The sequence below is a fragment of the Delphinapterus leucas genome, chromosome 17, assembly GCF_059928025.1.
Source record: "Delphinapterus leucas isolate spDelLeu-1000000601 "Yukka" chromosome 17, BTC_Dleu_Yukka2, whole genome shotgun sequence".
Taxonomy (NCBI): domain Eukaryota; kingdom Metazoa; phylum Chordata; class Mammalia; order Artiodactyla; family Monodontidae; genus Delphinapterus; species Delphinapterus leucas.
The window spans coordinates 48387287-48399661 of NC_143145.1; the positions used below are offsets into that span (position 1 = coordinate 48387287).

The 12375-nt window shown below is 38.7% G+C and overlaps 1 long non-coding RNA gene across 1 annotated transcript; it reads right to left on the reverse strand.

The window, feature by feature from the left end:
* Positions 1-544: 544 nt before the first annotated feature.
* On the reverse strand, positions 545-11742 carry LOC149746967 (uncharacterized). The gene is made up of 3 exons (XR_016388260.1): positions 10920-11742; positions 9071-9154; positions 545-813 (listed from the first exon to the last, which is right to left on the reverse strand). It is a non-coding gene; the product is annotated as an uncharacterized LOC149746967 (long non-coding RNA).
* Positions 11743-12375: the final 633 nt, after the last annotated feature.

A 12375-nucleotide genomic window follows, 5' to 3' on the forward strand; every position in this document is an offset into this window, starting at 1 on the left:
TGTTATTTGTAGTGAGATGGATGGACCTAAAGTCTGTCATACAGAGTGAAGTAAGTCAGAAAGAGAAAAACAAATACCATACGCTAGCACATATATATGGAGCCTAAGAAAAAAATAAAAAGGTCATGAAGAACCTAGGGGCCAGACGGGAATAAAGACACAGACCTACTAGAGAATGGACTTGAGGATATGGGGAGGGGAAGGGTAAGCTGTGACAAAGTGAGAGAGTGGCATGGACATATATACACTACCAAACGTAAAATAGATAGGTGGTGGGAAGCAGCCGCATAGCACAGGGAGATCAGCTCGGTGCTCTGTGACCACCTAGAGGCGGGGTATAGGGAGGGTGGGAGGGAGGGCGATGCCAGAAGGAAGAGATATGGGAACATATGTATATGTATAACTGATTCACTTTGTTAAAAAACAGAAACTAACACACCATTGTAAAGCAGTTATACTCCAATAAAGACGTTAAAAAAAAAGAATTAAGAGGTTTATTAATTATGTATTCCTGTGTAACAAATAGTCCAAAAACTTTAGCAGCTTAGAACAACAGACATTTATTATCTCACAGTTTCTATGGAAACAGATATAGGAAAACAGGTGCAAGTTAGCTGGGAGTGTCAAAGCCTCAGGCTCCGGCTCTCAGGCAGGGTGCCATCAAAACATTGGCAGGGCCTACAGTCATCTCAAAGCTCAACTGGGGGAGAGTCCCCTTCCAAGATTGCTCATGTTGTTGCTGTCAGGTCTTGTTTCTTTGTCACATAGGGCTCTCCACTGGCTCCCTGAATGTCCTCATGACATGGCAGCAGTCTAAGGTGTTGAAGCCAGAGAAAGGAAGATACAGTCCTTTATTATTTAATCATGAACGTAACATCCATCATTTTTGCTTTTTCTATTTGTTGGAAACTGTCACCAGATCCAGACCACAGTTAAGAGAAGGATAATACACGAGGATAAGGATCATTAGGAGCCACCTCAGGAACTGTGTATCTATGAGGGATATAGAACAACTTTTTCTATGTATTTGACTTGGAGTGTGTGTCCCCTAAAAACTCTTGAAAATGTTTATATTTTCAAATTTATCTTTTATGTTGTCTGAAGTTATTACTGTACTCAGGTCTTCCCCATTCTTAGAGTACTTTCAAAAAATTAAACCCTAGGAAGATTTCTTATGCTATTTTTATGGATTATTTTTGTATTTAAGTATTTTAGCCATTTGAGCAATTTGGAAGTTACAAAGAATGAGGTATGGATTTTGCTTTATTTTATCCAAATAGTGAGCTATTTGTCTCAAAAATATGTATTTTTACATATAATAATTCAGCTTCCCTTTCCCGGATTTGAAATGCACAATGGCAGAATTTTACCCCATTCTACTCAAAATAAATAGATTGCTCCTCAAATCCTTGTGATTTCTTATAAAATTTTCTTTTATAATCTTGTGATTATAAAATAGGTATAACCTGTGAGAACAAAGCTTGTTCTGAAAAAAATCATCTAACTCTTCATATCACAGAATCATTGTTCTAAATCTTTATATATATGTGTGTGTGTGTGTGTGTGTGTGTATATATATATATATAGTTTATGCCATCATGTATCATATGACTTATACTCTTAAGGACTTAGTTATATGATCCATGTAGGTGTAAACTGTATCTACTATATGAAGCAGTATTTTGAAACCATCAGCAATCACTTGATTTTGGGACTGTGAGTATATACTCCATAGTCAAAATTAGAAATTAATATTTTCTTATGACAATTAAAATTATGTGTGTAGATTCTTACTGCTACTCACTCAAGACCTAGGACTGCGGAGGAGCTGATCTATCAGGTTTTCTTGCTAGCTATCTGTTGCCAGTTACATACTTAATAATTGAGAACATAATTCACTTCTTTCAGTTTCTCAAAATCCTCCTCTATACAACCTCCCTTTGAGCTGAAAACTTTCCATTCAGTAAAGTGGGTTACTTTTGTCTGTAGGAACATGGTGGGTTAATGATGGCATAACAGCTCTCATAGTTTCTTGGAAAGTCTTGCATCTACTGCCACCCTGTGAAGTGGCAGGGTACGCAATACCTATTGTATTGTTCTCAGCTTCTTATGAAAATCTAAAACTTAAAGAGTTCTGTTTCTTATTCAGTTAAACTAGTTGTCTGTATGATTCTTATTGTTGTTATAGTTACCTTGTTATATTTACCTTGCTTTCTGGCTATCAATACTTATGTCATTTCATCTGACTATTACTTCCTTGAGATCATACTATATTTCATAAGTTTTGTATGCTCTGCAGGGCTTAGCACAGTGCCTTGCACAAGATAGATAACGAAAATATGTTTTGAATGAAGTAAATCATAATGCACTGGTTGGTGTATTTTGTGTGTGACTGAAAAAAAATTTTTTTATAGTAAGCATACATGATGTTTGGCTGATGCCATACATTTTCACTTAATTCATTGTCTATTTTAACTGAAAATATTTTGTTAGAATATAAGGGAGTTTAAACTTTTATTTGGAAAGAGACATAATTTCTTTGTAGCTGAAAACTTCAAAGGTTTGCTAGTGGTAGATTATCCTTGCCCGATATAATTATCCTATGTAGTTAGAGACTATACTATAAGACATTACCATACAAAAGTTCCTTGACTGTAAGGCTGTTTTCTTTGTTCACACATTTTCTCTCCCATGAAGTAAGGTTGTGATACACATAAAGTTAATATTTGAGAAATGACTACATTGTAGAGCTTCATTGGTGGTGACATTGGTCAATCACATGAAATTTATTAGAATTCTAGATGAACTCAATGTCATCAAATTCCAGTTCAATCTAACACTGACTTCCAAAACTGTGCCCTTCTCTCAAATTTCATGACCACATCCATAGTGCTGCATTATAATATTTCAGCATGTGGACAAGTGCAGAAATCATGCATACAGTGCTCACTTGTTATAAAAATTCAGAAAATAAATCTAAATACCAATGAAAGGAGAAAATAAAATCAACTATAACTTGATCATTTAGAGATAACATTTTAGTGTTTCCATCGAGATGTGTTTATTTGCATATAATATGAACCTGTCATATAGATATTCAATTTTTCACTTAATGTGTCATGAACATTATTTTATGTCAACCATGTACCGTGAACATTGTGTACTAAATATGCTTTTTAGAAATCAAATTCAGTGGCTTCATTAGAGTGGAGAGTAGCGTATTTATTTTACCAATCCCTGATTTTTGACAATTTAAGCTCTTTCCAAATATTTACTATTATAAAAATTCTCACAATAAAAATTCATGTGCCTAGGTTCTTACACACATACACTATTATGATATTCCTGATGTACAATATTGCTGTATTTCTTGCAATTACTGTATTTGTTTATATTAAACCCCACTTTTCCTGACTCTACCATTTCAGTCTCCACATATCATCAGAGTAATCATTTCACAATGACATTTATATGCCATGCCTCAGTTTAATCGTCTTCAGTGGGTCCCCATTGCCAGCCTGCATATCTAAAAGATCAAAGCATCCTCCTAGCCTTTGAATTCTGCCTCTTCCCAATTAGGATCTCTTGATTTTTAGCTGTAGGCTTAGTTCTCCAAATTCCCGGAGCAAATCCTGGTGATTTTATACTTAAAGGCATACAGTCCTCAAAAAATTCTATTAAAATTCAGAACCTTCTCCCAATGACAAAACAAAAAATGTAGATAACTCCACGATGAAGCAGAATTTGGGTCTCACTTAGTGATAAATTCAAACTGTCATTTCAAATAGACATGATTTGGCTGATGTGAGCATTTCACAAAATAAGTGGTAAGAAACAGTTTTGTAAAGACAGTAGTACACAGAGGAAGCGTTTAATGTTATCTTTTACATGTGAAAGCAGAAACTAAGGTTCAGAAGAATAAACTTACTTTTCATCCTGCTTAGCTACGCAGTCTCTTTCTATGGAAAGCAGTAAATATTTATTATAGGTTAAAGGCAATGAAAATAATGGACCTGTAGCTGGCAGCCATGCCAGGTAGTTCTTGGCACTGACAACATTTACCATATAAGCAATGACTGTCAAATTTAAAGAGCAAACACATTTTCCAGGAAAAATCATTTAATATTCATTTGCCAAGCACAGGGTATATTCAATTTGAGGGTTAACACTTAAAAAATACAGACACGAGGCAGAAAATATTGATTTTAAAAGAAGAAAAGGGGGAGGACATTTAAAAATCCATTTAAAATTAAAACTTTTCACAGAATCTCTAAAGTGGATCTAATAAATCCTGTGTCTCATATAAGAAACAGGCTTATTTCTGCTGTCTCAGATCATTTTGCAGACCCTTCGTTTAAGTCATGGCAGCTTAGCCAGTCTGGCAAAGACTGAAGGAGAAGGAAAACGTTATTTATAGGCTTCTTATAGGATATGAATTGCTCTTATTTCTTCATAAAAATTCTATTTAAAAAAATTTTTATTACTGTATTTATGTAGCCCACCATACAAGGGGCTCAAAAATACCACCACTCCACACACACATACACACCCACCAAAGTGAATTGGTATGAAACGGGGCCCATAATTTGTGAAAGAAAGGATCTGGCCTCAGCTTGGATCCAATTAGGATTAAATCCCACTCACTACCACCTGGAAATAAGAAAGCAATGAGAAGAGATGAAATGAAAGTAATGAAAGTAATTAGAGAGAGACAGAGACAGAGAGAGAGGGACAGAGACAGAGAGAGGGAAAGAAGAAGGTGAGGGGAGAAAGAGAGAGAGAGAGACTCTCAAGCTACAAAAATAGAAGCCATTGCCAGTCTAGTAATACCTGGATAAAGACAGTTAATAGACATTATCATAGGAATTCATCAAACTAGACACATAATGAAGAATCTTTAAAAATGTACTAGAAACAAATACAGACTAGGTGGAAGTCAATTTTATAATTACACAAAATTCTATCCCTATAATGGATAGAACACTATGGTATAAACAGAATTTAAATCAAAACTAATATTTCTGAATACTAGCTTGAAGAAAACATTACATATATTATACTTTTTAATTCTCAGAGATTAAATTTTATTTTCACTCACTCCTCACATTCAATTAAGCACAAAATCCTGTTCATTTTACCCGCATAACATCACTAGAGTATTCCCTTTCACTCCATTCCTTCTACCATATTTCCACTTCAGGGTTCTATCATCTCTCATTCAGAATATTAAAATATCTTCTGAGTGGAACTCCTTATCTCCTGTCTTGAGCACTCCTAACACATTCTCTACATTGAAGCTAGAAAAATCTTCCTAAAACTTTGTATGTTTTCATGTAATATTCCTCCTTAAAATTTGTCGGTAGCATCTTTTTACCTTCAGGATGAAAAACATCATCTATCCTATGGCATCCATGTCCTTTCACAACCCAGGCTTTGATTACCCTGTCAGCCTCATTCCTCACGCCCATCTCAGATTCACTGCCCATGTGCCATCTCTGCCAAGTCATCTGCAGTTCCCTCAAAACCGTCAGCTCTTTCTCCTCTGAACACTTGCTTATTCCATGCTTTCTGACAGCAGTTATTTACCTCAACATTTTGCCTGGGTAGCTCCTGATTATCACTTTGGCTAACCTTAGGTTTCTTCTCCACTAGGAAGCCTTGCATAATGATTTCTAGTTCAGATTTGTTATTTCCTTTAGAGAGTTCCATAATATTATCATGTCCAATCTCTCATAATACTTAGTAAAAGTGTTACAGTGATTTCACTTGAGGTCATGGACATACTGAATGATCAGGAATGAAGAAAGTACCAAACACTGAAAGATGTTTGAAAAGTACTCACAAAGGGAACATGCCAGATAAAGGCAGTATCTGTCTATATATTATAACCTGCCCTAAGCATTGCCGTGGTGACTAACATAACGGTGTAGGTGGGAGATTTTGAGGCTTTAGGACAAGTTAGTGGAATAAGAGTCAAGACAGAAAGAAATAGTAAACAATGTAAAACAAGGAGAATAAAGAAGTCATACAACTGTGAATTAAAGAATGAAGTAGGAACTAGAAGAAAACTCCAACAGATCCGCTTTGGTGAAAAACAGGCTTGTTGTTTTCTTTGCAAGATTATGTAATCTACACAGTGGCCTTTCATGCACCACTCTTGGGAAAATAAGCTACTTTTTCACATTTTAATGAATGGAGTCATTTGTTTTTCATACCTCTCCTATTCTGATCTTCCAAAGGTCATAGAGTCTTCATCAAATATTTTAAACTATAAATATCTAACAAATTAAAATAGAAATGTTATAGGAAATAAAAAATCTTTAATAGGAATCTTGCTTATACTAGCTAATGAAAGCAGCATACAGACTGAAGTATTACCAAACAATGAATCCCATCAAACTGCTAATGGAAAGCCTTATAGCAAAATAATAAAAATGGTTTTTGAATGTGGTGTATGGCTACCAGTGGCATCATGCTAATCAAAGCTCATATATGCCCACAGCTCTCCACAATTTCGTACAAACTCTTACCCTAATTTTGTTTCTCAGTCTTCCCTTACATATTTGTTTTCACTTACATCTATTTACTCTCTCATGAGCAGAATCTGAGTTGTCCAGTATTGATGCCTTTGTTTACACAGTTGTTTCCGCATAGAGTGCTATCTTTATCTCTCTACACATCTCCAAATGGTACTTGTATTCAAGGTCTAATTTAAATCTTACTTCTTTCATAGATAATTTCTTGGCCAATGTCTATTGAAATGCTATCTCTTAGCTCTGAATTATATTAGGATTTATCTTTTCATTTAGTGTCCTGCATTAACGATAACCAAACAAAAATGAGATTAAGTCTTTCACATTACTTGTAAACTGAGTCTAAAGGCACACTAAATGGCTAATTTAAGAATATTTTAGCAATCATAGTATTATTATATTGCTTACCTAGATAATTCTGAAAAGAAAATCATTCATGGATGCACATATTCTGTTATATAGTTTTATAATGAACAAATTATTTTTAAAATATTCCCTTAAAGCAGTGAGCTGATTGCTCTGTGTGGAGCAGATGCCCTGTCATTCCTTAGTCAATCTCTATTGAAATGAGTTTTTCCTACTCTAAACTATGGTGGACTTATCATCTCTTATTTACTCGTCTATATTAGCTATAACTGTGCAAACATGAGATTGTAAATTGAGTCTAAAGACATCTCCAAACAAATGGTTCAAAAATATTTTTTAGTAACAGTAGTATTATCAGAATAAGTATTACTTCTTGAAAAGATTCTATGAAAGGAATACCTTCAAGCTTTATGCATTCTGTGAACATTCATGTCATTACTTGACTATTTTAAAGGAATTTTCCCAAAGCACTGTTATGTATACTTTACGAAATTAAGTCTTATGGACCCCTGCTTGCTCCCTAGCCCTGCTGAGGCCCTCTGCCTCAGTGGGGAAGGTTCTTTCTCCCTTTGAGTTCATGCAGCCAAAATAAAACCGAAGCTGAGATTGAAGCAGCTTTATTCAATGGTCAGAGAATGGAGAAGTAGAAACTTAGTTCACGAATCAACTTCTCACCTTAATGGTGAGAGGGATTTGCTTTTAAGGAATAAGGACGATGAGGGTAGGAGTGAGACTAATGACGGTGAGGCACGTGCATTGGTTTTCTGGGAAAGAAGCAGGGCTTCCCTGGAAATGGGGTACCATCCCTTTTCTGTCCTTTTTTGCTTTGTGACATCCGGTCATAGTCACCTGTAGGTGTGTCATATAGTATACTATATAGTAAAATCAGCATAAAATGAGACTCAGGGTCTGCTGGAGGTCAGATTCGTAGCCATTTTGGTTTCAGCTGATTCTAACCAGTTTTTTTTTTTTCTCTTCCTATAACTTCCTTTGTGTCCAGACCCTGTGACTTAAAGATATACGTTAGTTCCTGTTCAAAGGAGGGATTGGTGAGTTTTGAGCAAGGGTCTGGTGGCAACTCCGGTAATACATAGAGCAGAGGCTCTTTCTCTAAATATTAGCCAATTGACTGGTAAATTTAATAAGGGTAAGCACTAAATTGAAAGGTAAAAGGCCACTTATGCCTCATCACGATAGAAGGGATTTGGGTGTAAAAAGCATTAAAACAAAGTTGTCCTTAGTACCCCTAGCAATTCACTGAATCCCAGACCTGAAAATGGTGGTTATTCTCCATTATGTGTGAAGTGTTCCAGTTGGTTTTACTGGAAGAAAGCTGAAAATTTAGAGTTTGCTCTGAACAATAAGCAAACAATAAGCAAAATAAACCAAAAAAATCTTAGTCATCTATGTTTTGAATAGGTAATATACTTATATGTTTCAAAATTCAAGAATTACAAGAATGCATAAAGAGTTTCTCTTCTTCTCCCTGCTCTTCAGCCACTTAATATCCCAACTGTGAGGCACCCAATTATACCAGTTTGTGAGACCTGTTTTAATTAAATTTATATTTCCTAAGCTGAAACAGGTCTGTATTTGCCTCATGAAATGTAGGTCAACAAGACAGTTATTGAGTAGCACCTTTGCCGGGAAGGTTCCTGGATACTCTGAGAAAGAATTATAGAGAGGGCATGCTAGGGGATATCTTAGTGATACTTAATATACTAATTCCTCCTCCCATTAAGAGTATGATGCATTCTTCCTTCTCTTGTGATCCTATTATGTGTTGGCCACTTTACTACAGTTGGTTTCATTATCCCTACTTTATATATGAGAACACTAAGGCTCACATAAATTAATAGTTTCTATTGGTCATACCAACAATAAGTAGCAGATTTGGAGTCAGATTTGAATTGCAATTGTGGGACTCTAAAGCCTTGTTTTTTCCACTCACTGCTTAATCAGAGAAGGAAAATTCTTGAAGTCAGATTTCAGGAAGAATGAATGGGAAAACAGAGAAAGCCAAAACAGTTTAAAAATAGGTTTTTATATTAAAAAAATTAAAATGTAAAACAGCTTTTATAGACATATTACCTAAATTACCCATAGCAAATTTCAGTTACAAAACAGTTACACTGTTTACACAAGGTATTTGAACAACCTATCAGACTCACCTACTCATAAGGCGTTGGGAGATTGTTGAGGAAGGTCCTCTCTCATGGGCAGAAGTCAGGTTACAGAGAATAATTCACCAATCACTAAAATAAGAACATGTTACAGCACATAAACTTATTTTTCTTTTGTGATCTCAAAGAACAATGCAAACATTATCCACACCAGAGCCCAAGAAGTACATGTATCTGTTATTCCCACTTCATAAGTGAGGACATAAGACACCCTGTGAGTCAACTGCATAGCCCAGTCCTATGCTCAGACTACATAAATACTGCTAATGTTAACATTCTAGGAAACAAGTGGAAGAAAAAATGTGATGCAGTAATGCCAGAGTGTTGCACTGTTCCTTATGGCTTCTTTGACGGCAGAATTAATTTCCTACCCGATTTAGGGAAGAATTTTAGATTATGAAATTGTTTATGAGCACGAAAGGGAGCTCCCTTCATTTCTTGGTCCCAAATGGCACAAAACTTAGATAAATTAAAATCTTGAGAAGCAGCATCCAAAATGGGAGGATCAGTCTCCTTTAAAATACCTAAGGAGTCCATCTGTGCTAGATTTCCATATATTTTAATAGTTGATTCTAAAATACATCTACCCTCTCTAATCAACCGCCACCCTTCAAAGTTGACTACATACACATAATTTCCCAGTAATTGCTCCACAGAATTCAAGACCCAGGGTAAATATACCCTGTATATCACTAAATCAGGATTATGGTACACAAAAAGCGGGAACAATTTCTAGAGGTGTCTCAAACTTACTGTGAGATCTAGCCCATCCAAGCCTGATCGCAAGAGAGCAAGTAAAAGCCACAGGCAGATGAAAGTCAATACCATTAGCAGGGCTGAAGCTGAGGAATTTATCTGCTGTTGGATACTGACGGCCTCTGGCTAATCAGGCATCTAGCATGATGTATTTTCACTTTAGATAGAGGGGGAGGAGAGGAGAATGTTGCAATCATGGATGTTAACTCACTAAGAATTGAATGCAGGGCCTAGTTAAATTCCTATTGGAAGGAAAATACACAAGACTAGTGACTAGACTCACTGATTAATATATATGGTTGAAAGGTTTTTCTGGAAACAGGAACTAATCTAGCCTTCCCTTGAAATCTGGACATTGCACTAAACTTGTTCCAGGATGGGAGAGACATTCAAAACTTTTGGTCATTTAACAGCTTTCTGATTTCCGTTTATTGTTAGCAAAAATAATACAAGTTTCCTCTAGAGACAGGCTTCCTTCCCTGTGACGGTAAGAGGAGAAACTAAATTGAGTTTGATATCTAAACTTTCATGCCTACATGTGTAAACCAAAAACAACAAAAAGCCCAAACCAAAACGTCCCAGACTCTACAGCAGTGCTGTTCAGTAAAAATATAATGTGAACCACATATACAATTTGAAATTTTCTAATAGCCACTTAAAAAAAAAAAGTAATAGCCACCTGTGGCTAAGAGCCTACCTATTGGGCAGTGCAGCCCTAGAATTCGAGTTCAAAAAAAAAAAGGGAAAAACAAAGCAAACAGAACCCAATTTCAATAAAGAGGACGTTTAGAGTTGGGCTGTGATCGCTGATTTTTGGTGTCTGGAGAAAGGAGGCCCAGGAGTAAGATAAAAAGGAGAGGGCAGTGAAACGAAGCGTGATTGCTGCATCTCCAGAGAAGCCTGCTCTCCCCACCATGTTAGCCCAAGCGTTGAACGGCTGCCTAGAGGTGACGAGGTGTGCGGCCGATCCTAAAGGGTCACCGTCGTTTGGGCTTGAAAGCCCGCTTGCTCGGGATTAGAGCCAGTGGCGTGGGGAACGCAGATTTCGGGGCTCCGCGGTGGAGCCGCCAGGGCGCCCTACCTGTCGAGCAGCGGGGTGTGAATGTGCAGGTGTTTCACGGCCACCTGAACGCGCCAGTCTGCGTGGCGGGCAGAAGACACGGTGCCGGACGCGCCGCGGCTCAGGTAGCGCAAGTCGGCGAGCTTGTGGTACGGGAGGGTGAGCAGGGCGCTGCAGATGGCCTCCTCGTTCATGGTAGCGGGTGTCGCGAGCACTCAGGCAGCCGGTCGATTCCGGAAGTGCCCGCCGCTCCCCCGGCTCCACCCCCTGCGCGAGCCGGGTCGGCAGGCCCTACAGCCTGCCGGACATGAGGTCACGAGGCCGTCCATTCTCCGCGCAGCCCACGCCAAGCCGCTGCTTATCCGGAGCCGGAGCGGACTCTTCTCTTCTAGAGACTGGTCAACTCTGCGGCGGCGGGGCGCACAGGGGAGAAGCTTCCTCTCTCCGACCTGGCCCTCCCAGGTGCTGCCTGCCACCGGAGCCCGCCTGTCAGAGCTCCACCATCCCCAGACTTCTCAGGCGACGTCAGCGGCGGATGCCGAGGCGGGGATGAGGGCCACTGGCCCGCGATCCTCCCAGCAAGGCTCCGGCCTCGGCCTGAGGCCCGAGATCTCTGCCTTGTGGCGCCCAGATGACGTGTGCCACACCGGCGGGGCTCGGGCGGGGGCTTGGGAGTGGGGAAGTGAGGCAGGGGCGCTCAATTTGTCTTCTCTCCACCCAACCCACTAGGTTGGAAAGGTTTTCTTTTGGGGAAATTTCCTCTTCGCAGCTCCACAGCCAGTCAGCGAACCCTCCCACCCAGGAGGAATCGCCTCTGGTCCCATCGGCGCGTCTTCCGGGAGTCACCAAACACCAGACAGAGGTAGTGGGGTGGGTGTGGCAGCTGCCATTTCCTGACTCCAAGCCTGCGCGGAAAGCCCTTTGAGGACGTGCAGTGGTGACTTACTAGGGCTCCGCACTCCTCAGCCCGGTGAGTCAGGTAGGGGTGTAGATTCACTTGCTTGTCTGGACTCCAATCTAACCTCACTTCCAACTACTTTAGTCGTGTGGGGGTGGCTGATAAGCCCTGTCAGAGTTTAATCCTGTCTAAACGTTCAGATGTTTAGTTCCTGTTGGGTGCTTCTCTACTAGGGACCTATTTTTCTGACTTTTTTTTTCTCTCCTGACGTCCATAATTACAGACACAGATTGAAAAGTAACCTTGAGAGAGTGCTTCCCTTGATTCCAGGTAAGCCTGCAAACATTACTTTCTTATAGATCTGGGAAGAATGCGGTGTTTAATGCCAATCAAAAAAGACTGCAAAGATCTTTTTACCTTAAACAAACACTTTTCTACACCAGAAATGATTATTTTGCAAAGTGTGGTGCAAATATTATACACAATACCAAGTCCATGCTAGGCATTTAATGAATTCTAAAGCAAAAGTAATAGGGAATGCCTGACTTCAATCAGGGATTTCTGCCTACAGAAAATCAG